This window comes from Mauremys mutica, chromosome 13 (genome assembly GCF_020497125.1).
Source record: "Mauremys mutica isolate MM-2020 ecotype Southern chromosome 13, ASM2049712v1, whole genome shotgun sequence".
Taxonomy (NCBI): domain Eukaryota; kingdom Metazoa; phylum Chordata; order Testudines; family Geoemydidae; genus Mauremys; species Mauremys mutica.
The window spans coordinates 10943105-10970662 of record NC_059084.1 but is presented as its reverse complement, the minus strand read 5'-3'; the positions used below and the strand labels follow the sequence as shown (position 1 = coordinate 10970662).

The 27558-nt window shown below is 41.8% G+C and overlaps 1 long non-coding RNA gene across 1 annotated transcript; it reads right to left on the bottom strand.

Annotated features, from left to right (window-relative positions):
* Nucleotides 1-964: 964 nt before the first annotated feature.
* On the bottom strand, nt 965-27469 carry LOC123348902. Its single transcript, XR_006573278.1, has 3 exons — nt 27372-27469; nt 4624-4766; nt 965-2486 (listed from the first exon to the last, which is right to left on the bottom strand). It is a non-coding gene; the product is annotated as an uncharacterized LOC123348902 (long non-coding RNA).
* Between the last annotated feature and the right edge of the window lie 89 nt (nt 27470-27558).

Genomic DNA, 27558 nt, shown 5'->3' with positions numbered 1-27558 from the left:
GCACATGCTTAAGTGCTCGGCTGGACTGAAGCCCTAATGTCCAGGATAGTGTTCAAAGTGGCATGCTATCTTTCAAATGAAGGATAAAACTTGAGGTCATGGGCCTTTGTGATCATTCAAGATGCAATGATGATTTTCACAGGAGCTATGAGATTAGCCCTCGATGTCCTTGCCAAGTTTAAACTGGGGTAATTATAACCTGCTATGTCTACTTTCCCTGATTTGTGCAGTGCTACTGTACACTCTTGAACAGTGGTTCTCTAACATTTGTACTGGTGACCCCTTTCACATGGCAAGCCTCTTAGTGCGACCCCCCCCCACTTATAAATTAAAAACACTTTTTTATATATTTAACACCATTATAAATGCTGGAGGCAAAGCGGGGTCTGGGGTGGGGGCTGACAGCTCGTGACCCCCCATGTAATAACCTTGTGACCCCCTGAGGGGTCCCAACCCCCAGTATGAGAACCTCTGCTCTTGAACAGCTGAGCTATCCCTCCCCATAGATAGTTACATTTCAGTAATGAATGTGTTTGTATCGTATATAGTTCTTAAGGCCCTTCTGGCTCATTCAGAAAGAAATGTGCTTGCTAAATATGAGCTGCTATGGTGTTTATATTGTATATTATATTGATATGGTGTTTATATGGTATATTATATTGATATTTATTTTACAGCAGCTGGAGAAAAAGTATTTAAAAAACAAAACTTTGATGAAAGCTGCCACGGTTGGAGCTAGCTAGTAAATAAGAAGAATATCTGAATGGCGATTTCCTGAGTAAACTGATTTGAAGGAATCAAAATTCAGAACAGGACTTTCTGGAAATTTCCTTCAATCTGCATTTAAGAGACAATAAATACATGATAAATGTGACTGAAAAAAATATCGCGTGTATGCCTATTGTTTATGGTCCACGTGTTTTTAATACATTTTACATTCAGAATAATAACTATCCCCTTATGTTTTAATAGTTCATAGACTCTGGGATCCTGTATTCTTGAGTATAACCACAGCTTTTTAATATGTGCAATCTGAATGCAGGAAGCCATATTTTGTTCTCGTTTATACCTGTTTAAGTCTGGAGTAACTCCATTGAAGTCAAGAGGATTACTATGCATTTATACCAGTATAACTCAGACCACAATTTGTTCTTTTAAAAAAAATACCTTTGTTCACGAGGGAAAATGAATCCACAACCAATGGTGGCGTATTGCATAACGACCTCCTAATGAATCCCTGTCTGCGTTTTAGAGCTATGAAAACAAACCCAGAGACTGCGCTCATTCCTCTCTCTGTAGGAACCTGACAGGTGCAGTTAGCGATGAGGTCAAGGCTGATAAAAGCCACAGTTTCAATACACGAAAGAAAAAATATTTTCAGAAATGCACACTGGGCTCAGGCCAGTAGTTCAGGGATGTGGCTTTGTCTGTGAGACTGCCATAAAAGACCAAGCCTTGCAAAACTTGTGTGCCCTCAACTTCTGCTGGAAACGACAAGACTTCAGAGTTCAAGACGAATGCAGGTCCTCATTTACACTGATGTAAATCAGGGGTAAGTAACCCCACTGATGTCCATGAAGATACAATGATATAAAACCTGTATAAGTGAGATCAGGACTGGGTTCATCAGACCTTGCCGCCAGCAGAGTTATTCCTGATTCACAACAGAGTGAGATCATGAAGCAGGCCCATTTTAAAAATGTTTAGGTTATTTTGATTTCGAAAGGGTCTTTTCAAAAACAATGATCATCCGGTACATTAGGAAGGGGATGGGAGGGGAGAGCAGCTTTCACAGGTCAATTATTTACCTTGGAAACTTCTGCTCAGGCTTTGATTTTCCATGCAGTCCTGCTCCCTTCTCCCCACCAATTTCACAGTTGATTTAACTGTGGTTTTCAACCTATTTCCAACCACAATTCAATTATTGATCAGAATTTTTGCTCCCAAAGGTTTCTCAGCATCACATAATTCTAGATCCTAGAGACAATGAGGGTGCCAGCACCAAGCAGTACAGGTTTGTGTCAACTTGGGGTCTGAATCAATTGAGTGAATCACACACAGAGTTCAGAAATTTCACCTTACATATCTCACATGCATTTTGCAGCTTATATGAAGAGAAGGGATGTAAGTTTCCAGTATGTTTCTTTTCTGCTGACATCCTGGTAAACTTTCTAGGTGGATAACCAGGATCCATAAAACAATGAAAACATCTTAGTAAGAAACCGTAGGCTAAGATTTATATGTGGTGGGGTAAATAAATATTAAATTCCCATTAAAGTTAATGGGAGTTAAGTGGCTAATTCCCCACACATTGCACTGAAGATTTATCTCTCTGTGTTTGGTAGACCAAATGAATTTATCGTCTTCCTGAAGGTCAGGCCAGGAGAAGAAAAAAGAGCTCAGAGTGGGAACGGGCTACTTCATTTTTATGAGGTCATTTTTTGTTGTTGCTGCTGCTGCTGCTTTTTTTTAAAGAGATTTCTTCCCTGAAAGGAAGGAAAGGTTAAAAGAGCACAAAATTAAAGCAATGGAATGCCAGTGAAATCTGCGACAAACATTAAATCCAAACTATCAGACTTAGGGATACACAGAAAGATCCATATAAAATGTCTTAACAGAAGCCGGAAATTCTTAACGATAATCAAGGCTGACATTTATACAGCCCTTTTGTCCACAGATCAACAGGCTGCATTCTGCTTTCAGAGGTGCCCACAAAACTCCCTTTAAAATTAAAGATACTAGGAATTACATACCCATACCAGAAGACAATATTTGCTTCTGTGTAAACTAGGCTTACTTTACTGAAATATAGCCTCCTTTGGGGCAGAAATCAGCAATCATTTAAGAACACACTTCATCAAGGTACTTGAGCACAGTTCTATTTTTAAGCACATAATTAGTCCGGTTGTCATCAGTGAAACTATTCATGTGCTTAAAGTTAGTTAGGCCTTGCTTAATTGAGTCCACATCAGCACTTGCATGATAGTTTGGGACATTCCTATGCCAAAGTCCTATGGAATTTAATAGACAGTGCTAACATTTCTATAGGTCTTGTGAACCATCCTATGGCATTTAGTAGATATTAAATATATCGCCTTCAAATAATTGTATAGGATAGTTGTAGAAGAGATATTATTCCCTATTACATTCTATTCTTTTAGAAAGTGACCATGTTAAATTTCTCTTGGTTTCAGCTGTATTAAATTCCATAGGACCCTTCCAGAAGTACAGAAAAATGAACCATAGTGTGGAAGCAAAGCTGAATGTACCAGGGGAATTTCAGGGAGGCACACCATAATCACCCAACAAACGTTTAGCGAGGACACCAAGGGGTTGCACTAAATTTTTTGTTATCTTTCTCTTTTGATTCACAAAAGATGTGTCCACGATAGCCCCTGAGTACAAGCCCATGCATTTAATAACATCACAATGTAATGATCAGTCAACTGAACAAGAGAAGGCCCTAGAATGTACCTACTGTTCAACCCACTCAATTCAATCCATCAGGCCAAAAGTCTGAGGGTGTAGACAGGCCTTACAATACACTTTGGAAGTCAAGAAACTCAGACTTTCAGAACTGGCCTTTGGAGCCCACCAAGCCCACAGCTGCATTTCTTCATGATGTGACAAGACCAAGAAACATGCAAACTGACCTTGGCTTTCCTCTAAACAAGCACAAGTAGGTTCTTTGCTTTTCTCCTTGTGACGCTCACCTTGAAAATGCTAGTTGAGGTAATGCATGCAGACCGAGCCATTGGGCAGTGAGTCTGATTTTTGAGTCATTGATTTACAGGTAATTAAAGTTCTTTCTTCTTCCCCCAACCCACATATCTGCTCAAGACTGTCGTTAGAAATCAGAGGAACACAAAATCAGTGTCCGCAATTTTGGGCAGCTTCCCAGACCAAATCACAGCTGAAAGGTGTGGCATTAACCAGAGCTCCCAGTGATAATCCCTGAGTCCCTGCAACTCCCTCCCAACCAGTTACTTGCTGTTGAGCAGGCCTCTCTGCTGAGCAGGTCTCTCTGCTGAGCAGCCTCTGGCAACAAGGAAAGACAGCTGACTAGGATGAGAGGCAATTCATTACTTGTATTACCTTAACACCTAAGAGTCCCAGTCATGGACCAGAACCCCACTGTGCTAGGCAAACACAGAACAAAAAGATGGCCCCTGCCCCAACGAGCTCACAGTCTAAATGAGAGACAAGGTGGGTGAGGTAATATCTTTTATTGGACCAACTTCTGTTGGTGAGAGAGACAAGCTTTTGAGCTACACAGAGCTCTTCCTCAGGCCTGGGAAAGGTTCTTGGCGTCACAGCTAAATACAAGGTCAAACAGATAGTTAGCTCTGTGTAGCCTGAAAGCGTGTCTCTCTCACCAACAGAAGTTGGCCCAATAACAGATATTACCTCACCCACCTTGTCTCTCTAATATCCTGGGACAGACAACGCTGGCTACAACAACGCTGCATACCAAAATCTAAGTATAAGACAAAAGGTAACAGGTAGAGACAGACAGGACTATTGGTAGCCAGTCACTCTTGAATTCCATCAGACATCAAACTTGGTGACATTGACAATAAATTCAACTCCCTTCACCCTTTCTCCTCTGCTAAAAACACTGACCTGCAAAGAGGGAGGCACAAGGAAGAATCTGAATGGAGGAACAGTGGACTTCACTTCAGTAGAGCCCAGCATGACACGCAGTCTCCATAGTAATCCAATTTGCTTGGTCTTGTTCTGCTCTTCCCAGAAGTAGATCAGGCCCTCTAGAAAAGGAAGGGGGCAGAGAACAAACAGAACTGGAATGTGATTCTGCTGCATATTTGAAATGTTATTTACTATCTCACAAACCCATTTTATAGCAACCCTGTATTTTATTTTCCAACACTTCTATCGACACACACACTGTATATCAGTCATTATCTGATTATGGAAGCTTTCACAATGGTTTCCGGGCGCCTTTAGGAAGCTGCCAAGGAATTCAGCATGACAGAGTTTTGAACTTCATTGCTCATTTTCACAGCAAGGCTGAAGAACAAAAAACAAAGAGGAAAAATGTATTTAAATGACATGCGCCAATGCAACAGGCCTTAGTTCATTGACAAATGAACCCCACAGGTTTACACAGTGCGGATAAGCTGCCCGCGAGCATCCTTCAGATCACTGGTCTCCAAATCTTTTTTAAAAAAAAGATTTAATTCCTGCAGAAAACCAACAAATAAGTGTCATGTTATTACTGAAAAGGCACCAGCAAGATACAGAATAAATATTAATTGTACTTAAAGTAGCCTAGTCAGACAGGGTACGTGAGCATCCTAGAGAGATGATGGACAGGTAAAGAAAGAAATCTCTCCATTTAAAAGAGATAGCTGACTGGACTAGTTTGTTTTTGCTGGCTGCATCTGAATAGGATCACGCCCGCACAGATTACTTTAACATTCTCCGCTTTTCCTGGGGGAAAATACCTTGTCTTTTTAAGCCATTTAGTTGTGTTGATAATTTTTATTCTTCATACTAGGCCATTAGCCAAGGTAAATGTTTGTGTTGTTTTAAAAACTTAAAGTATATCACTGTGGGAAACTTAAAATATACAGATTACTTCAGAAAGCATTTTTGAAAAAATTGTGATAATACTCAATGTTATTTCACTTTTCTTCTTTTAGTTTTACATGTTACAGGGCTTGGGAGCCTTTCCTGGGTTGTGGGATGGGGGACTTTGCTACTTTCAAATATATGAAAATAGTGATACAATATGAACTGAATCTGTCTACAGTGTATTCCACCCACCCCAGATATTACAGAAGAAAGAAATTATCTAAAATCAAACACTATTTTTTGTCTTTGAATGAATGTTTGAAATGTGCACCAGAAATAAGAAAAACACTTTAAAGTGAGTCATATATTAAATATTAGTACTAAATAGGACTCAGAATAGTAAGGGAAGGACTGGCAGTGTTTAATTGGAAATGACAAAATTAAATAAGACGTGGCCTTTAAGTTCACACAGAGAACATTTGTCTAAATCAGATGCTACTACTGCTGCATACCAATTAAGTACCGTATGTTTCCGAGCTCCAGGAACCAAAATAAAAAAGATTAGAAGTTTGGCTTGCAAAGCCTGCCTCAGAGTCTATGTAAAACAAAGTCCGACAGCTGAAAACATTCACGGGCCATTAGACACCAACACATTTTTGTGGGGGATAGAGGTGCAGGGGGGAAGGCATCCAAATTCTTAAAGGTTTCCTACTTTCAGAGCGCCATTCCCACTCCTTAATAGCCCCTTGTAGCAGGAGCGAGAGCAGCAAACCAAGACCTTCCCGCAAAGGGAAAATAGCTATTCACACATATTGGCAGTACACACCACCATGAGCCAGAGTGGGTCTCTCGCTGCATAATGAGGAGTATTAATTAGGGATAAACCTGAATTGCAAAATTTGTGTCTAAATCTGAATTCAAATTTGCCTGGAATTGAAGAGTGTTCACATGCGGGGTTTTCATAGGGTTAATCCAGTAAACCAAGAAAACACCAGCTGTCAATCTACCACCGCATCCCATACGTCTCTCTTATTGTTATGGCGAGGACACTGCTATGGGGGAAAAGGGGCTTTAGGCCAGCCACACTATGTAAGCTAGATGCTGCCTGGTTTAGGACCTGATAGAGCTTGTGTAAACTATACATGTCTCTCTATTAATCAGATGGCCACTTTGTTCTGTGTGGTGTCTTCTAGTTAATTCTGTTCCTGGCATGTCCCATAAGTCCTCAGATCAATACACCACCTTGCACTCATGAGTCATCATAATCCCAAACCAACTTTCCCTTTCCAAGACACACACACACACACACACACACACACACAAACAGAGGCACAAGTCCCCACAGGTTTGTTGTTTTAGGAGCAGATGACATTAAAACAGCTCAGGAGTTGTGTAATCTAGCCTTAATAAGCATGTGCTTTCTATTTGTCACTGCTTAAACTGTACTTTTAGACACACAGCCCGGGAGCCTTGCTGAAATCTGCAAAACATTAACTGCAGAAAAGATGAAGGGAGTTTGTACACTCCACAGGCAGAGCAGATCATCTGGCTGGGAGAGTGGGTTACGGAGAAGTCATTTTGATGGAATTAAGGGAAATAGTAATCAGGGTTGTAGTAAGAACTCTCTTCCTCGAGTTAATGTATTTTCTTAAAGAACAGAAAGCTCTTGTGTGCTCCTTGGGTATGTAGCTAACACGGTCTTTAAGTAACCAACATAACACAAATGCATTTTTCATTCCATAATCAATGAACATATGTAATATTTAAAGACTTAGAGCCAGAATCCCTTCTCAGTTACACTGGAGTAAAACATGAGGTTCTCAATGGACTTGTTCCAGATTTACACCTATATAACTAAAACCAGAATTTGACCCAGAGGACTAGAATCTGCTCTCAGTTACGCTGGTGTAATCCAGTCCATGTATTTCAATAGATTTACTCCTGATTCACGATGGCAAAATGAGAATCTGGCCATAACTGTATAATGCAGCATCTTGGAGTGAACAGCACATGAATCATTAAAAATGAATATATATATATATAAATATAAGAATAATATTTAGTGCTGACTTGAGGGAAAATGCTTTATATTTTCCACTAAGGTTTTTGAAAGGAATGAAACATTTTCATATTCTACATTTTTTGTCGATTGTTTGTTTTTTTGTTTAAACAAAAAAAAAAAAATACCCCACCCACCTCTGCTGGAATCCATTAATATGAAAAGCTATGGAGAAATCAATCAAATTTTCTTAAAGTTCAATTGCCCAGATTTTAGGTTTAGAATGAATTAGTTGGAAAGAGTTAAGAAATAATGCCATGCAAAAAAGAACTCCAGCAAGTCCCCATTCACAAACTCTGTCATAGATAATTCAAGGGCCGCATTTTCAGCTTGCCTCAAGATGGCCTCTGAATTTGCATATTACTGACTGCCTCAGAAAACTTGGGTATGTATGTATTTTGTGCTGCCCGTTGGGTACATGGGGCTAAATAACTCAGCCCTGCCAGAAGCCGATGTGACTCCCACAGGCTGCAAGTAACATGATACCTATTTCTGCTCATTATTACGCTGCAATTAGATACCCAGGGTTGGCCCAGTCTCTAGGATCCTGCTAAGTGGGAAGGTCCCAAAGATTAGGCTGTAGCCTGAGACCAAATATTTACAGCATAACTGAACAGCCCCTTTGCCTGAGCCCCTCAAGCCCAAGTCAGCAGTGTAGACATACCCTAATTGCAGTGTAGGCAGACGCTAAGGGCCTGGCCCACACTGGTTTGGAACCCTTGCAGGACAAGCCCTATTAGTGGTTCTGAAATCAGTGATTCACTGATGCCAGGTAGCTGTGGGGGGATGATTCTGTTCTACCAACATCTACAAGGAGCCCCATTTACTTAGACATTGCACCAGTCAAGGACTTGGGCCCAGATCCTCAAATGTATTTAGGCACCTAACTCCCATTAAAATCAATGTGACTTAGGCACCTAAATGCCTTTAAGGATCTGGGTGTTGACCCTTTAAAAGCATAACTCCTCATGCATAAATCCTCCATCAGTATCTTTCTCATTTGGCCTTTCCTTCTCCCTGTATCTTAATAGAATTTTTTTTAAATTAAACAGAGAAATGTGTGTGTGTGTGTGTGTGTGTGTGTATTATATATATAAACTTCTTTACTTGGAACTACTTCTTTTCCTGCAGTTTTCTAGCTGACTGGTAAAGGTTCTTAGTGAGTCTGTTTTTTGGCAATAACCATTCCCTAACCCAGTCACACATACTGTCTAAGTGCCAGCAACCCAAAACTTTAAATAAAGTGTTACTGAAATAACTGTACAAATATCTTTTTCACAATAATCTGCTTGCTGTCTTTCATGCATTCGCTAATGGCTTCTGCCTCCTGTGGAAATTCATTGGGCTCTAACTTCTTTACAATTTTCCAGCAGTTGAAAAAAAAAAAAAAAGAAGTCGTCGTCATTTTGGGGCAGGCTTTTTGTGTGCGTTTGTTTTGTGGCAAATTTTTATTTTATTGTCATAATTGCAGCTTTTTAAAATGAACTAGCCGTCAAAACAAATCAGAAGGGGAAATGACCGAAACGCTTCTTTTCTGGAGCCACTCTAGAACATCAAGAGCTTATCGTCTTATTGTTTGAGATGCTTAGCACAGCTAAAATGAACCTCAACATCAAAAATGAGTGGATCCCTCACTAATTATATTTCAAGTGTGTTGTGGCTTTAAAGCATTGAATGTGTAACTTGAGGCAACACGGAATTTTCCAGCTTAGTTAACACTGGTGTATTCATTTTAATATGTTCCATCCATGCAACCCATTATTAGAGAAGTAAACGCCTGGAAGAACCCATTCAGAGAGCATGTGCTTAGGGCCTAATTGTGCAAATACAAGCTACTGGGTGTATTGCTTAATTGAGAGTTTTGCCATTGATATTTACTCCTGAGATCAGTACTATTAACCTCAGTGGACTACTCCTAGTAGTAAGCAAGTCACTCAGTAGAAAGTATTTGCAGATCAGGCCCTTAGTTTATATAATCCGCAGTATGCAGCTCAGTGCAGTGGATCAAGGACCTGGCCCCATGTTTGTAGCAGAAATTAAAAGTGGGGAAAGTGGGACAACAAAATAAACAAAGAAATAGAAATACATATTAAGGATCATATTTGCAAAGGGGCCTCTACACAGCCTCTAATCATTGCACGTGCAATTCTACATGCACTACTATTTGCACTTGCAAAATCAATCACAAAACACAACCTCCTTGGCCCATGCTCTTGAAATGGGTGGGAAGATCAACTGCACAACTCTGCTGATTCTGCTCTCTATGATCATGTTTAGCACTTGCAGCATTATAAGTTTTTCCTCTTCTAAGCACCTTTCAAACATTAACTAATTATTAGGGCTCAATTCTCTCCTCGCTTAGAGTAACTCTGGAGTAATTCCACAGAGAGACAAGGTGCGTGAGGTAATAGCTTTTATTGGACCAACTTCTGCTGGTAAGAGAGACAAACATTCGAGCTTACAGAGCTTCAGGTAGGTGGCTTGAAGAGGAGATCAAAGTAAGCTTGAAAGTTTCAATAAAAGTTGGTCCAGTTAAAGATATTACCTCACCCACCTTATCTCTTTAACATTCTGGGACCAACATGTCTACAACAACACTGCACAGAACAGTGGGAATAAGTCCAGTCAACAAAGTCACCTTGATGCAAAGCAAGAGAGAAAATGATCAGAATCAAGATCCATCAGATTTTCCTGCATAAACTGTGTTTTAAGATCTATTGTTTTATTCATTAAATGTCTCGTTGTCTAGTAGCACAGCACTACATCATGCAACATATCCAGTTCTATACCAGCAAATCTCTTTATGCTTCTACATTGTATTCCAATTCACAGTATTAATGCTGCAAGTAACATACAGTGACAACCACAACTTTAAAGAGAGCACATAATTTTCATTCCAAATGCCCACTATCAGTTTCAGTAATGGGTATCCATTCTGCGTATATGTTTCTAGCAGACCATAACAGCATGACACCTAAAGTATCAGTGGTACTTGTGAAACCTCAAAAATGCAGGTAATCTTCTGTGAACAGTAAAACATTCCCATGGACTTTGGCTTCTCCACTTCCAGTCTTAATTCTTTAGTGTTCCTTTAAAAAGAAGGAATGACACAAAGCAAGAAAACAGCAGCAGTAGTAACCGTGCAGAGACTTTCAGTAATACATCACCACATAACTGATTTACTATACATGGCAGAAAAACTGCAAACGGCCACCACCACCTCTAAAGACCCAAGAAAATGATGACTGAACAATAAATAGCATTAAAAAGTGACTTCTTTTTTTACTCCCAAAGAATCCACAGGACCTAATTCTCCTTCGACTACCAGCACTTTTATACCCCCATTGTAGCTCCATTCATGTCAGCAGAGTCCTTCCTACAGTGCAAGTGACAGGAGAATTGAGTCCTCATGCTCAGATTTTCAGAGCTGCCTTAACTGGGCCTCCATTTTTGCATCATCACAAATGGCAAATAATTGCAGCTCAGGCTAGTACTTAAACATCTAAATGACCTGCATTGCTGCTCTCACAGATAGCTGCTTGCAAAATTATCCCCCTAGTTATTAATGCCTGCAGATGACAGGTGCAATAGATATTAAGGACAGTGTTTGAAAATGTGACCCTTAAAGCTTAGAAAGATGGGCCCAAGTCACAAAGTTGAGAACCAGATGCGAACTTTCCTCAAACTTGGAGCTGTTCCGATCCAGGGCTTTGTTTCAGGCCTCGCTCACTATTAGAAAGGTCTACAGTTCCTACAATGGGGTTTGTACCTAAGGCTACATGCTCTCACTATTCCGTGCACAGGATGTAATGGGGTGACTCCAATGGGTTTCAAGGAAATTGTTACCCTTGATGGCAGGATATGTAATTTTTTCTGCTGATTCTCACCAGACACTGCAAGATAAAAGGGGAAAGAGATGCAGGGACACCCATGCCATATTAGAGTCAAGAACATGTCCCCTTGAGATGCTGCATCATTTAGTATTAATTAATTAATATTAAGCTTTTATTTACTACTTCAAATATGTCAGGATGGATGGCACAGTGGTAAAGGCACCTGGTTCTCTTTATACCAGTAGTGGAGCTACACCAATGGTGACTTATGGCTATGAAGTTTGCTAGGGGTAGATAATGACTCTGTTCCAAGTTACTTTTGAGGCTAGGTGAGCGTTAGCACCCCTGCATTCCAGCCCAGGCAAGCAAGTTTAGCCTATTTTCACCATTGTAACTTTGCAAAACTTGTAAATGGCAGTATCATCAGTAACGTTTTCCTTATGGGTCACGTCTACACAATTTCAGCACCAAAAAGAATTATTCCAAATAAATTGAGCAAACCAGAGAATCCCTTATGCATCCAGTGTGTCACGTTCAGTGAATCAAAACGTGGAGTAAAACAAATCCAGACTGTATAGACGGCGAGATGGGGTGCAGTTCTCAGCGGCATCAAGTTTATGCTCAGGGTCGCTGCGGAGAAGTAGGGGAAAAGTAGCTCTAAACCATCTTTCTATTCCCCTGAACCTGAGCCAATCTTGGGCTGAAATGGTCTCCAGAACAACTTAGAACAGCCCCAGGGCTGTTGTAAATTACGCCAGTGCAGCCAGGTGCTGAGCTAGCAAAGGATCTGCCTGAGTGCTGTGTGCTCTTCCCCATACGGGGAGAGGGGGTGGTGGACGGATTGCGCAGAGCCAGCTGTGGCAGTTTTGCACAACCCTTCTTCCGTGTCAGGGGGAATCCTCAGTTACTCCATTAAGGCAGCATTCTGGCTGCTATGTGCTGCCTAAGCAGCACAGAACAGCTGGACCAGGGCCCAAGGATTGAGCTCATAAATTTCAGGGCTTTGATTAATTCCTTTACTTTTTTTTTTCCTTAGCAGATGTTAACATTTCCTAAGCAGTTATACGCTACCTTGGTTAGCTGCAAAGAAAATAGAAACCATGTCTAAAGTTACACAAAGCATCAATTAGAATAGTATGTACCAGTTTAACGCAACAGCCAAGATTAGATAAGGAGTGCAGGTCCAGTACCATATTTGAGAAATTGACAGGAATATGAAAAAAATTATTAATATGTGTTTGTGATACAAGTCTGTTTCACTCAAAGGGGAAATATGTTTATTTTTTGCCACCAATGCTTCTTCCCTGACCTGTCAGGCTAAAACATATTGGAAGAAGCAGAATAATATTGTTCTAGTGACAGCACAATTTTCTTCCTACTAAAAAAAGGTTTATTGTGTCCTCTAAGCCAGACCTCACAGCACCAAGCAGCATTACATTTACCTCTTGCTGCTGCTATCATCAGACACTTTTATATATGGCTATGGACCAAAATGATTTAAAGAAATGTATGCAGCAAAAATGATATAATTTTGCCTGGCAGAGGATGGTGAGGTTACTTTCAGTCTCTGTAATCAGGCCACAAAATCATTCATATAAAAATGTATCCTGAAAAAATAGCTGTCCTAGAAAAGGGGCTTATCTACCTCTCCTGGGAGAACTGACATTGAAATTAAGAACCAATATTTCTCCAATAATATACCTTTAGTAGTTTTAAAACAAAGGTACAAAACTATACCTAAGAGTTACAAAAGTAGAAGCTAATAAAATATGGGCCAGATTTTCAAAAGGATGCATGCCATTGTGAGATCCCTAGAGAGTTACTGCAAGTTCATGAGCAAATTGGATATTGGCATGGGCAAGTTGCACAGCTAGTCATTTGCTTGTGCAAATATCTAATTTGCACATGCAGTTGCAGTAACTGCAAGTTCAAATTAGCGATGCAATTCTATACACATTTGCACATGTAACTTTTTTTAAATTGTTTCCCAATATAACCCAACTACTGCAAGCAAATATCAAACTAACACTTAACCAAGAATAAAATCACTGACTGCCACACTGCTGTAATACCACCCATCCTTTGTGATCTTGCATACTTCTCAGTTACACATCTGTATTATTCTTTATGCAAGAAATAAATTGCTCCCATAGCACCTAAGATTTCTCTATGTAGTCATTAATCTCACATATGCGATGCTCACCTGACACCATTTCCGCCATTTCAGAATACCAGCCTTTCAGAATGGGAACACATGGGATTTTCTTCCTTCACAAGATTAATCTCTTTGTATAGCTAAGGGCAATAACAGTCCATTTTTGAAAAGGCTCTGTACTCCCACATATTAAGGAGAAATCATGGTGCCACATTTTATTTTCCTGCTTTAAAAAAAAATGTATTCTTTCTCTGCAACACAAAACAAATTGTAGCCCACCCCACAAAGATCAGATCCCATTCCCAATTCAGATTTAGATTTGGGCACCCTGGAGATCTGGGTACCCCACTGTGGAGATCAGTGCCTGTTTTAAAATAATAATTGCACCGAAAGCCCGTAATAAATAAAGATGGTTGAAATTTGTCAGCAAAATCTTTTCCTATGGAAAAATGGGCTTTCATTAAAAAAAAATGTGTAGAGAGAGAAAATGTTATTTTCAATTATTTTTAAAGAAAATTTCTATGGGAAATTTCTTAAACAAAATGAAATTTTTAAACAAAATGAATTTTTTTGTTCGGTTTTGAATTGCACTTTTCCTTTCAGTTTGGTTTTCAAATTCAAATTGAAAAAAAGTTATGAATTTAAGCTGCCAGGCTCGTCTCTGACATTCAAAATTTTTCATTTTGTTTCATTCAGAAATTTCCCAACAAGAAATTCAAATGAGAAATTTTGTATGAAAATGTTTCTTTTGAAAATTTTCACAAGAAAAAAACAACAATTTCTCCATTAGCTTTATTTATACAAATAAGGGCCATGTACAAATGTAAATCTGAAGCTGAATTTGGATTCTGAGCCTCCTCTTCAAAATTCACGGTGTTTATACCCATCTATAAAAAATATTACAGCATGGAACAGGCCACCCTAACACACTCGGAGAACCTGCATCAATACTGAAAAACCCTCCTGACACGCACTCCTAGTTGTCACTGCTCACCCCAAACTGGAACCCATACAAGGTATCATTAAGCAATTACAACCCATACTCAATGGGGACCACATCCCTGAAAGAAGTCTTTCCTAAACCCCCTCTTCTGGCCTTCAGACAACCCCACAACCTCACCAAGCTTATTAACAGAAGCAAGCTCCCCACAGACCAGGACACAACAACTCAGAGCAGCACCAGACCCTGCCAGAACAGATGCAAAACCTGCAAATAAATCTCCATTGCTACAATGGTCAATATTTCCCACAACACACTTTTCAAGACCCAGGTGTCCTACACATCCCTATCACAACATGTGCTGTGCCTCATCCAGTGCACTAAACACCCCAATAACAACTATGTGGGTGAAACTCTCAAATGAACTCACCCAGAAAAACTAGAAAAGACAAAAACACGCTATTACCCGTGGGTGAATACTTTTCAGAAAGCAATCACTCCATATCTGACCTCTCAGTCCTCATCTTCAAAGGAAACCTCCCCAACATTTTCAAAGACGAGCTTGGCAGCTTAAATTTATAACTTTGCTAGACGCTGAAAATCATGGGCTTAATAAAGAACACTGGATTTAGGTCTTATTACAACAATCTGTAACCCACTAACCCCCCTGTTTTGTCCTGTGACTGGAGAGCTGTTAAATTGCCACTTCACCTTGAATTGTCTCAGAATATGTGAGCTACTTATGCTAAACAATCTGTTACACCTTGTATTTAGTTATGACACTCTGAGGCCTGGCCTACGCTAGAAAATTAGGTCAGCATAATTACATTACTCAGGGATGTGAAAAATCCATAACCCTGAGCAGCACGGTTAAGCCAATATAAGACCCCATGTAGACAGGGGTAGGTTGACAAAAAAAAATCTTCCATTAACCTAGCCATTGCCTCTTGGAGAGGTAGACTACCTGCACCAAAGGGAGAATCTTTCCTGTTGGTGTAAGTAGTGTCTACACTGAACTGCTACACTGGCACAGCTGCGGTGCTATAACATTTTAAGTGTAGACAGCCCCTGAGTACCTTCCCCAGACCTGAAGAAGAGTTCTATGCAGCTCAAAACCTTGTCACTTGCACCAACAGAAGTTGGTCCAATAAAAGATATTACCTCACCCACCTTGTCTCTATAAAAAAAATAAGTAATGTAAACCTTAGGACTTGGTTTATAAATAGGCACCAACTCAAGAGTCTAAATATGCAAGCCCAAACTATTGGCACCTGTATGACAATCACTTGCAGAAACAAATTCATCAATAGGATGTAGGAGTGAAAATCCTGGACCACTGAAGTCAATGGCAAAACACCTATTGGCTTAAATGGGGCCAGGATGTCATCCGAGATGTCTAAATACTTGAGTTCAACAAACAGTTGCTGATGCAACCATTTCACTCCTGTAAATCATGTAGCTAGACATCCAAATCCTCTTATTTGGGCCAGCAAATGATTCTCTAAGCAAACTTACTGGGATAAATTTAGAGGCCATTTTTTTCAAAATTTGAAGCCTCTGAGATTGCTCTATGGTAATAAATAGAGCTGAGCAAATAACGGAGGTTTTGGTTCAGTGGCTAAACTGAAAAACTGGGGGGAAAAATAGTACTGGGTTGGCCAAAAAATGGAAAATTTTCAATTTTTATTGCCAAAATGAAAAATTGTTTTGAGTGAAATAAAATGTTTCGTTCAACCTGAAACAATTTTTTTCTCTTTTTCCCCTCAGATGTTTTTTAAACTTTTTGTTTTGTTTTTTAAATACATCTAGCTACATTTCAAAACAAAATGTCATTTTGAAATGAAAAGTTGCAATATTTCATTTAGGAAATGTCAAAACTAAACATTTTTGACTTTGTCAGAATTAATTAATTTTTTTCCCCACTCCAAACACAGTCAGACCACTTGGCTCAATTTTGTATCATGGAGACTCCTGTTTATGGAGCCCCTGGTGTCCTGTGGGTTTTGCAGCACCCAGACAGCAGGAGGCACCCATCAGTAGCCCAGAAATGGTGACACTTGCCCCAGAAAGAAACAGGGTCTCTCATATGTGAATATCAGCTAAAACAGAGATCGGACCTTTGGCACGCGGCCCACCAGGGTAAGCCCCCTGGGGGGCCGGGCTGGTTTGTTTACCTGCTGCGTCTGCAGGTTTGGCTCAGGGCCGCCCAGAGGATTCAGGGGCCCTGGGGTCTTCGGCGGCGGGGGGCTCCTGCCATCGAATTGCCGCTGAAGACCCAGCACTTCGGCGGCGGGTCCTGGAGCAGAAGGACCCCCCGCTGCCGAATTGCTGCGGAAGATGCTCCGGGGGCCCCTGGAGCAGAAGGACCCCCCGCCACCGAATTGCTGCGGAAGATGCTCCGGGGGCCCCCGAAGCAAGTGAAGGACCCCGCTCCAGGGGCCCCAAAAAACTCTTGTGGGGGCCCCTGCAGGGCCCGGGGCCTGGGGCAAATTGCCCCACTTGCCCCCCACTCTGGGCGGCCCTGGTTTGGCTGATCGCAGCTCCCACTGGCCTGGCGCAGCAAACCACAGCCAGTGGGAGCTGCAATCGGCCGCACCTGCGGATGCGGCAGGTAAACAAACTGGCCCGGCCCGCCAGGGAGCTTACCCTAGCGGGCCACGTGCCAGAGGTTGCCGATCCCTGGACTAGAGTGTCAATCAGTAGCAACGGTGATGGTAATTTTTGAGACATGGAATCCATTCAACAAGAATTGAACTGAGACCAACAGCTCATTTTGCACAAGCAACTAAAGACTCATCAAATGAGAACAACTTTTGATCATTACTGACCAGAGGTGCATTTGATCCAGCAAGCAACAGTTCCTCTTCTTTGTGCCTTTAGTAAGCTGTCCAGGGATTGCATAAGCTCTCACTCTCCTAAGAACAGCATTATGCCTTTGCAGATTTCTGTGTTTGTGGATCTATTCATAAATTAGTTTTGTTTAAAATGTCCAGCTGCAGAGACTTGGCAAGAAGACCGCCACATACCACAAGCACTAACTCAGTTGTCACTCTGAGTATGGGGCTTTTACACAGAGTGACATTTCCTCTGATTGATGATGTACCTAAATATGGTGTCTATGTAACAAATGCATACGAGTGAGTAAGCGTGGTCCATTCCCAAACAAAAATCATGCCCAGGAGGGAAAAAAATCAACGAACACATTAGGGAGGTGAAAGGTCAGATGAAGAAACTTTTCCCATTAACCCCTTAAGTGCTGGTAGGCTGAAAACAGAAGTGACTTGGTCAAAAATGCATGGAGAGTTAGGGGCCTGATTCGCCCCTGCCTTGCACCAAGCGGTGTGTTGTGTTAACGCTAGTATAAGGGAGTGGAGAATTCTGATTTGGTAGCATTCTACACTCCCTTTCCACAGGTGTGATAACCACAGGGGCAAGGCAGGGCAGAATTAGGCTCTTGGTTTTCAGACGATTGTTATGAGTAAGCTCATCTTTATTTTGTTATATTCACTCCCACAGCTGCATGTGGCTCTGAGTATTTCTTTCTGCAAACCACTTTGTGAGGCTCCCACCTGCCCTCCTAAAACCTCCACACACCCCAGTGATGGAGAGAGACCTGTTCTTTTTCTCTCTTTGCACCAAAGTATGCTCTCTCTCATTCTCATGCCCAGAGGCCTGGAGCAGAGCTGTACTCCCTCCCACAAAGTCCCTGGTGGCAGAGTGAACAGTTTATCAGAGGGGCTTGACTTGATCATATGGGAGCAATGATCTCTCTCTCACAGGCTAAGCGGCAGAGCACCAACAAGCCCTCTGAAGAACTGGTGGTCCAAGGGCCATAATTCTGGAAGCCCTGCAAGGAAAAAACAGACTCTCTCTCTCTGTTCTAGTCCCACACCATTTTTTGTGTTTTCAATTACAGACTGTTCTCTCCACCTTGCTGCACACAGACAACACCCAGGAGTATCCTGTGCAGGGCCACTTCCTTACCCTGGGTCGCTACTGGATGTAGCTTCTGAAAGGAAGCTGAGCGGCGAGTGAGTCGGCCAGGATGGAGCACATTTGGGAACCATTCCCAGCATATGGAGGCTTCGTTCTGCGGCAAACTAGGGCAGTTCCCAAAGCAAGTGGAAAATGGGCTTCAACTCCCTGCGGTCTCGCTGTGGTTTGCTTGCCTGGCAATATTATTTCTGAATAGCATGCAGGAGCTACGTGTTTCTTGTTCTGTTTTGTAAATCCAATAACCAAACCTGCCCCACTTCTGGGTGGTCCTTGCAGAATACCAGCAAACCACTCCAAGGCCATGTGATATAATAATCATAATAAACACTGGGTTTGCTTTGACAAGACACCTCAAAATCAGCTTTTCAAGAAACAGGATGTTTCTACCAGTCTGTCCACTCCCTTCGTTTTTCTTTCCTAGTCCCTTCTCTCACCCGCTGCCCCTGTTCTTCATGCTATACCTTTCATTAACTGGTAGACCAGAGTTACTGGCCTGGAAAATGAGCTTCATTGATGCATTGACACTTGACTTCTTATAAGATTTAGAGGCGGAGTGCTATGCAAAATGCCTTCCAGGTTTAAGAAGTCAGAGCTGGACTGCAAACAGGCTGACAGGATTCAAGACCAAGAAAAAGAAGGGTATGATGCTAAAAGCTGGCTGTTATAACCCACATGTAGGCATGGTTTCCTTCTGTTTTTCTAAACATTCTGTGGGTAGTGCTAGTGTTCAAGAACTAATACTCTGAATAGAGCCAGCTACAGCGCTGCCAGGCGCTGAGCCTGCCTGCACACCCACAGCTCTACCAATGCACCTCAGTCTTGAGCTGCAACACCCACTGCCGTTCCATTCCGGGGTCCCCCCCCACACAGTGCTTGCCAATGTGCTTCAGCTGGGAGCTGCCACACCTACTTGTCCAGGACTCCTTCCCACTCAACTATGTCACTGCACTTCCATGCTAATTCGTAGCACCCCTGCTAGCCTACACTTAGAACTCTCTTTCGCCAACTCTGCACACTGTTCTGACTTGTGTGGTGCTTTTGCCAGAGGGACAAATTTCCACGAAGGGCTAGGATGACGCCATCAAACTCCTTTCACTTCTGAACGAAGCAAGATTTGAACATAGATCTGAAGGTTGCTTATGTATTAATAGACATTTCCCCCTAGCCTCTTGCAGAATCGCAGAGGTTAGCGATGGAAAAGACTGATTAGATCATCCAGTCCATCCCCTTACAGATTGCCCATAAACACGTTAAATTAAAGGAAAAATTATTAAAACATATCCCTAATAGCTCCCAGTCCTCTGCAGTAACCACTAATAATAAGTTACATTTACATAACATCTTTCCACACAAAGCATTTCAAAACTATAGTATATACACACGCACTCACCATTGGCATGCAGTCATCTCTTGACAGAGAAGAACCAAACTCCCATCACAGAGAGAGAACATGCTGGCCAAGGACACTGGGCCAAATTCCCACTTTAATGAAAAAAAAAATCTATTTAATATCTATATGGAACAGAAACAATGTTGTTTTTAAGGACCTGATCCAAACCCCATTGAAATCAATGGGAGTCTTTCATGTCCTTCAGTGGCCTTTGGAGCAGATCTTAATTGTGCATCCATTTGCCTATGGTCTTATTTACCATCACATCTGTTTTGACTAATTACCACAGTATTAAAAATATTGATTTAATTAATGTTAACATCTGAAAGGGGGAAAAATCCATCTTTCTTTCTACTACAAAGTTTGAAAGAGCATAATCTTTTGAGCTATTTGCACTAGAAAGTACTAGAGATTCTCACTACAAACCTAGCCAAATATTGCTAATAAGGATCAGAATTTGGCCAACATAGCTATATTACCTCACAATTTTTCTAAAGGAAAAGAATGCAATTTTCTCTCCCGTTCTCCCCACTGTGAATCAGGCAGAGGCCATCTAACAAAAGTGCTAATACAGCAGAACTGTTTGTGGTGCTAGTGAGAAGAATCCATCATGAAAGGGGAGTGGTATAGTATATTCATTCTCTCTAAATAGTACTTCCTGGTTGTGTGACATGCTTACGGCATTATAGGATATACAGTTATACTCCGTCCCGAGATGGTATGCTCTTTGCTTATGGTACAAAGGATGGGATATATGGCAATTGCTCAGTTACTGAGTTACAATCAGAGATGATTTGGGTAAAATCAGAGCACCCTTTCCCCCAGATCTTCATCCTGATTCAAACTCAACCTGAAACTCCTTAGACTTTGAAAAAAGTCTGTTAACTTTTCTTCAGTATGTTCTTTTTCACAGCCGCCACTGCTTGTCCAAAACTGAAGAAGCATGAGAGAGGCTGTTCGCTTTGTACTCCATTAGAGAGGAAGGATGGTCTTGCATTTAATGCATCAGACAGGGACTCAGGAGATCTGAATTGGATTCAAGTCACAGATTCGCCATTGGCTTCTTGTGTGACCTTGGGGAAATCATGTCATGTCTCTGCACCATGGTTGCCTGTCTGTAAAAGGGAGATAATAATGTTTCTGGTCTCTGGCTTGTTCCTTTAGGTTGTAAGGTCTTTGGGGCAGGGATTATATTGGGACAGTGCCTAGCACAACAGGACACTGATCTCAGCCAACCCTCCATCAGTCCCGCCAAAGTGGCCAGTGGTTTAAAGCTATAGCCTGGCTTTTAATGGAGTCTAAATACATCAAAACTTTGGGACCTCCAGACAAACAATTCTTCCTGGCCCAATCCCACTGGATGAACTGACTTCATCCACTCACCTCTGAATCCTTGATTTTGCCCACAAGTGAGGCAACCCAGACAGGGCAAGCTCCAGTGAGCAGGACACTGGCTGCAGGCAGCTGTGTGTTGTATTACCACCTGCTGCCCTGAACCCAGGAGCCTCTGACTGTGATCCTGAAAGCCAAGGCTCTTACTCTGTCCCTGGACCCCCAGACCTCCAAGTTTCTCAGGGTTAAATCTTGGCTCTATTGAGTTTTGCTATTGACTTCAGTGAAGCCAGGATTTGACCCTCAGTGTTTAGCTCCTTGCCTACACACTCCATTTGGAGCCTGCAGCTTTTTTACACTTTAAGTTTTCTCCATTTCAGTTTTTAAAGTCACCCCAGGCCTAACCTGCCTGGGGATGCAGGCCTCAGCGCTTAGGGCCCACTCACATCCCTCACCAGCTTTTAACGTTTGTCTGAGCCCATAAAGGGGAATCACAGAGCAAGTACAAAACCGAACAGCAAGTCTGAGCACTAAAAACACCCACAGTCAAAATATCCATTACAACAACCAGGCTGCCCTGGGCTCCTATGGGTGAGAAATGCCAGCAACACCCACAGATCATGTCCCCAGGATGTCTCCATAGAGTCAGGCTCACCGCCCTGCAGGTCCCTCCTTTCCTCTTCTTTACCAGGAAAGCTCCATCCCAATTCCCCTAATATACCAGTTTGGCACACATGGCCTAGTCTGCTCCTGCTGCCTGGGAATGTAACAAGTAACAAGGCAGAGTTGGGCCTGGCAGTCTGGGTGGAAGGGGCCACTCATCACAGGCCCAGGTAGAGTTCTACATCTGTAAGGACAAAAGGTCAATCCCATTACTCACAACAATCTGTGAACAATTATAATAGGTCAGGGGTATGGGAGGTACGAGCCCAGCCATTAATATTTAGAGGGGTGGAGGAAGGAAGACATAGAGATGAAAGCCAAGCACCCTTTTGAATCACAGCCAAAATTTTGTCAGCCATATAACTAAGACAACCTCATAGCCTGCTCAGCTAGACACATATCCACCCTCTTTCATTACACTACATTCCGTTCCATCCTCAGTTGTGATGGATCCTGGGAGACTCATGTATAATATATCCTGCCTGGAGTGGCTCAGGCAACAACAAGAAAAAATATTGTGTGAGTCACAGCCCATTGAAATGGCATCCTAAAGAGACCTGCTTAATACACTAATTACCAAATGATTGTGAACCCCCTGGTCACAGTTGGCTCATAGGTCATTGTAAGTGTTAAAATTAAAATGATCTCTAAGTGGACACAAGTGTAGTGGAAATCATGCAGCAGAGTGTGGGCATGGCAGTGATCCGTCATTTCTGATAGAGAACAATGACATTAGATTTTGATGGGAGCGGAGCTTAGGGAAACCCATCCTACCAACCTTATAAATGCAGTGAAATCCTCAACTATATTTAAGATAATAGAAAACTGGAATATCCTTGTAAGGATTCCCCAGTGACTCAGCCATGTTTACTCTCTGATGATCCCTTCTGCTGCTTTTTGCTCATTTGAGGGGTCCACATTCAGATCTCATTTATGCCAGCATCAGTCCAGAGCAACTTTGCCTAATAGATCTGAACCCAACCCTGTTTTATTTCGGTTGGAACATGATTGCTGGCTTGTTTTGACCGTTCGGAGATACCCTTGACATGCTTTGACTCGGCTGCATCAAAAATGTAAACAACAGTGCTAAGTACAACAATTAACATTGTGTCTTTACAGATGTTTGTTTCTCTTGAAGGAGTTTGGAATTTGAGTGGGGGTGAAGGAGGAAAGTTAATTCATTTGGAGGCATAAGTCCCCCCTTGAGTTTTTTAAAACAGCACAAGCTGCTCCCATTCCTGTTTGTGATGTCAACAGAAACTCTTTACTGGACTGCAGCATTGTTATCAATCATCTGCCATCTGCAATTTTTTCTCTACGTATAACAGGAGGCACTTTGGTAAAGCAGTATGTGAAGGCAGCTGGAATCTTGAATCATTTCAGCCCCATTTGAATGGAAGCCAGTATGTTTCAGATTGCTTGAATTTTTCATAAGACTTATCTCGCCCAAGTCTGAAGATAATGTCGTCTAACAGTTGTAGGTTATAACTTCCAAATAGCAAGATAACCTTCATCATCAAGTAAAGGCATAAATGCCATTAGCAGATAGAAAGGTGATTTAACTCAATCTAGCCATTTGCTTGCAAGTCTGAATTTATGGTATTGGCTGTGATGAAATGAGTGTTTTCTTAAGATAGACATGTACAACTAACACAGCGCAGAACTCGACAGTCTTCAAAGGACACTAAGTTTGTAGCCTCTTTAAATTCTCTGGCAAAAGCCAAACATTTGTCTTTCTTATCACTTTCACTCAAATGATGTGTTTTTGCAATATTACATCAGGTTCATATGCCAAAAGAAGAGCCCAAAATGTAAGCACAGAAAAATGAATTCCGCCCTCAGTTACATCAGAGTAACTCCATCAACTCCGCTGGAGCTACTCTGGATTTACACTGATATAGCAAACAGCCAGATCTTGATACTGCTAATGCATTATTTTTATACTATCATTCCTAAGGTGCTATGAATCTGGTATTTTCCAAGTGAGAAATTTCCGATGAGCGACTCATAGCTAAGGTAATTAAAGAACTGACAAGGAAAGGAACCAAGCTCGGGATAACAGTAATAATGTGACACTTGTCCTGCTAGCCACTTAGAACTGTGTTATGCTAAAATAACAATACAGTTCACTAGAAGTTCACTGCGGTATGAGATGTGAGGCTTCAGTTAGTACATATGTGCCTGGATGGGTCACTTTTATTTTCTGGTCTTCTTTAAAAACAACCCTGGGATGCTCTTACTTCTGTTCCTATTTAAATCTTTCAGTACCAGTCCTGCACTGCACCTGCTGTGCTGCTCTCATCCAATAAGACCAATGAAATCAAAGCAATGTTAGGGTGTATCTGATACATTCTGCAGTACAGATGTGTTCTGGACAGTGCCTGATCCATTTAGCAACATGGCAGGTTCATTCTACCTGGAGGTAATTGGGAAGTTCAGCAGAAGTCAACTGGTTTTGACTTCACTGAGGAAGCATAGGTAGAATTTGGCCCATTGAGATAATGACATAAGGACACCTCCCTGTGCTGATCTACTTCCAATGCCTAAAGAAAATAAAATTATTTCCAACATTAAAGAACGTACCAGAGCTTTCTAACATTATTCAAACCCAAACATGCTGAAATAGTCAATAGAGGATTTTTTTTCTTATTATAAGCAAATATGGTTAGTTTTATTTCACCTGTTTCCCTTTCCAAGCACGACCTACGGCAAACAAAGGTCATGTGAATAAAGCACAAGGCAGTGATTCTGCTCTAGAGCAGTGGTTCCCAAACTTGTTCCGCCGCTTGTTCAGGGAAAGCCCCTGGTGGGCCGAGCCGGTTTGTTCACCTGCCGCATCCACAGGTTCGGCCAATCGCGGCTCCCACTGGCCGCGGTTTGCTGCTCCTGGCCAATGGGAGCTGCTGGATGCAGTGGCCAGTACGTCCCTCGGCCAGTGAACCGTGGCCAGTGGGAGCCGCAATCAGCCGAACCTGCGGACGTGGCAGGTAAACAAACCGGCCTGGCTCGCCAGGGGCTTTCCCTGCACAAGCGGTGGAACAAGTTTGGGAACCACTGCTCTAGAGGGATCAGGATTGTGACGTTGTGGGGTCTTTTGGGGAAGGGAGAGGGATCAGAGCTCAGTGAGTCCTGCTCTGCAATAATCACAGTAGATCCTACTGTCCACGCATATCATATGTGTAGCCTGTGCAAGTCTTGGCCTCTTTCCTAAATCAGGAATGTCTGAACATGCCTTATACAATGCACTGCAACTCGTGATTGGGGCTTCTGTCAGTTTTCAACAACGGTGAGCAACACATGCTCCTAATTTTTGCATGCAATTACTGTGGTGGCATGAGCAGATCAGATAACAGCATGGGCAAATGACCAGAGCCAACTACATGCATGCACACTTACTGGATTTTCATGTGCAATTATCAATTATGGTAAATATGAACATTTTTTTCTTCCCTGTGCACTCAACCATTTTAAAAATCACTTGCATTTGGTCATTCAGCCCATAAGCTCCATTACATACCCAATGCAAGAGCGTTCTCTATGGTACATTTTCAAGACAAGGGCCACCAAACCAAATCCCCAGACGCAGATACCTTCGGATTCTGACTGACATTCAAACTCGATAGCTTATGCCCATCTCTAGTATTGGCTAGTATTTCAGTCAGTATAGTTTTAAATACGTTTGAACAAAGAGGAGACTACTTGTTACTCCAGAGCTGCTGTCTGGATCCAGATAAATCCTTTAAAACATATGTTAATGCTTCTACAATTGTGTAGAGCTGGAAGCCACAGTTAGGGCTTTACTATATATCCCAAGTGCATCACTTAAAAAAAAAAAGTAGCTCTAAGTCTAGTCTATACACTAATGGTCTTCAAAGAGATTTCAAAAGGCATCTTGAATGTTTCACCCTTTCATTAGCATGTTATGAGTGACATTAGAAGCCGTTTTTGGCACTCGCTATTATCATCACATCCCAGTAATTGCAGCCCACAGCTGCCCAGATGTTGGAAACAGCAGTGAAACAGATCTGTAACACTCTCTGACACACACCAGGAGAGTTTGTACAGCCCCAGTCACAACTCCACCACGCAGGAGATATCAGCCCCGCATGGCTAACTATAGATTTGCTGAAACTTTATCATACATGAAGGACTAATTAGGTGTGCTGGGCCATTAGCCATCTCTGAACATTGACTGATGAAAAACATAATTAATGGCAGCTTTCATAAACAGACTCCAGAATGTAGAATTAAATTAAAAAGAAAGCAGCTGTTGCTAATGGAAATAAGGACCATTTCTAGCTTGAAACATTCCACCGTCTTTCTGTGGGGGGCTGTTACAGAATGCTATAGTGGTTGGGGAGACCAAGAGAACTGGGAGCAGATGGTTTGCAAAGCTTTCTGCTGGAGAAAACAAAACTTCTTTGGGTGAGAGGCATAGTGTTTTTCTTTTCAGATTCACTCAGGAATTAGAGATGGGGAAGACCCACTGCCTTATCTTGTCCCTCTTACCGCCAGGGTAGCTTGGTAACCCTTTGAAATCAAACCTGAGATGAGAGAACCCAGATCAGCTATGAGAGCAAGCATGACTTTGCATTAAATGTGTTAATGGAGCTAATTAGATTTGACCCTGACCAAGACCCTGGATTCTTACAGATATTTGCATATGCAAAACAAACAAAGAAATATCCACAATACAAGACCTGCCTGCTCTCCTCAAAGCCAACCTCCCCCCCCCACCAAATATAAATCACCCATTTGAGTAATCTAGTATAAATGGTAGCTTCCCCTATCATACCATCCCGTACCCCACAGCCCCCTGGAAATATATGAGCTTTATGCCTGGCCTGAAAGCCAATAAACCCAGACTCTGTTGGATCCAGAAGTGGCAAATGAACTCCAGAGTCAAGGATCCTTGATGGAAACAATCTGCTCCCAGCCCTCTCACTATTAAACCATGGTCCTGCTAGTCTGAGCACTCCATGGCAACATCACATGGGGAAAGATGGGGCATAGCAAGGTCCTAGAGGCCCAGGTGCAGAAATAGGTTAAAGGCCCCCTTCCCGATTCTGAAATCTAAAACGTTACTTACCTTTACCCTCTTGGAAAATCAGAACATAGCCATCTTACCCACAAGTACACAAATATGCTATGCAGGTTATGCCTATATATTTTTGCAGGCTTTTTACACATTGATAGAAATCGCTCACTGGCCGTGATGTAGTACTGCATTCTTTAGTGCAGGAGCCCTATGGAAATTATCTCAATTATTCTGTCACATATGAGAGAGTCTCCAAAATCTATCTTGTGTGTGACACCATCATAAGGTAAAGCACCCAGATTCCAAACCTAACTAACATTTTATCCATTATTTTTTTCTCATTAAAAGTCTGTGCAACAGCAATTATGAGATTTCTACATATTCATATTAAATACACGTATCATATCAACATAAAACACACGTGACTCACCTTTTACATGCCATACTTAAAACCATGTGGCAAGGCACATCCACAGCACACAAGTAGTTAATCAAAGTCCCAAGGGCTTGAGTCAGTGCTTCTATATCCTGGGAAATTTCCCAAAATCTGGGAATTTGTGAGTAAAAAGTTTTGATTGAAAATTGCCAGTTTCCCAAGTTGAAACATTTTACTCACA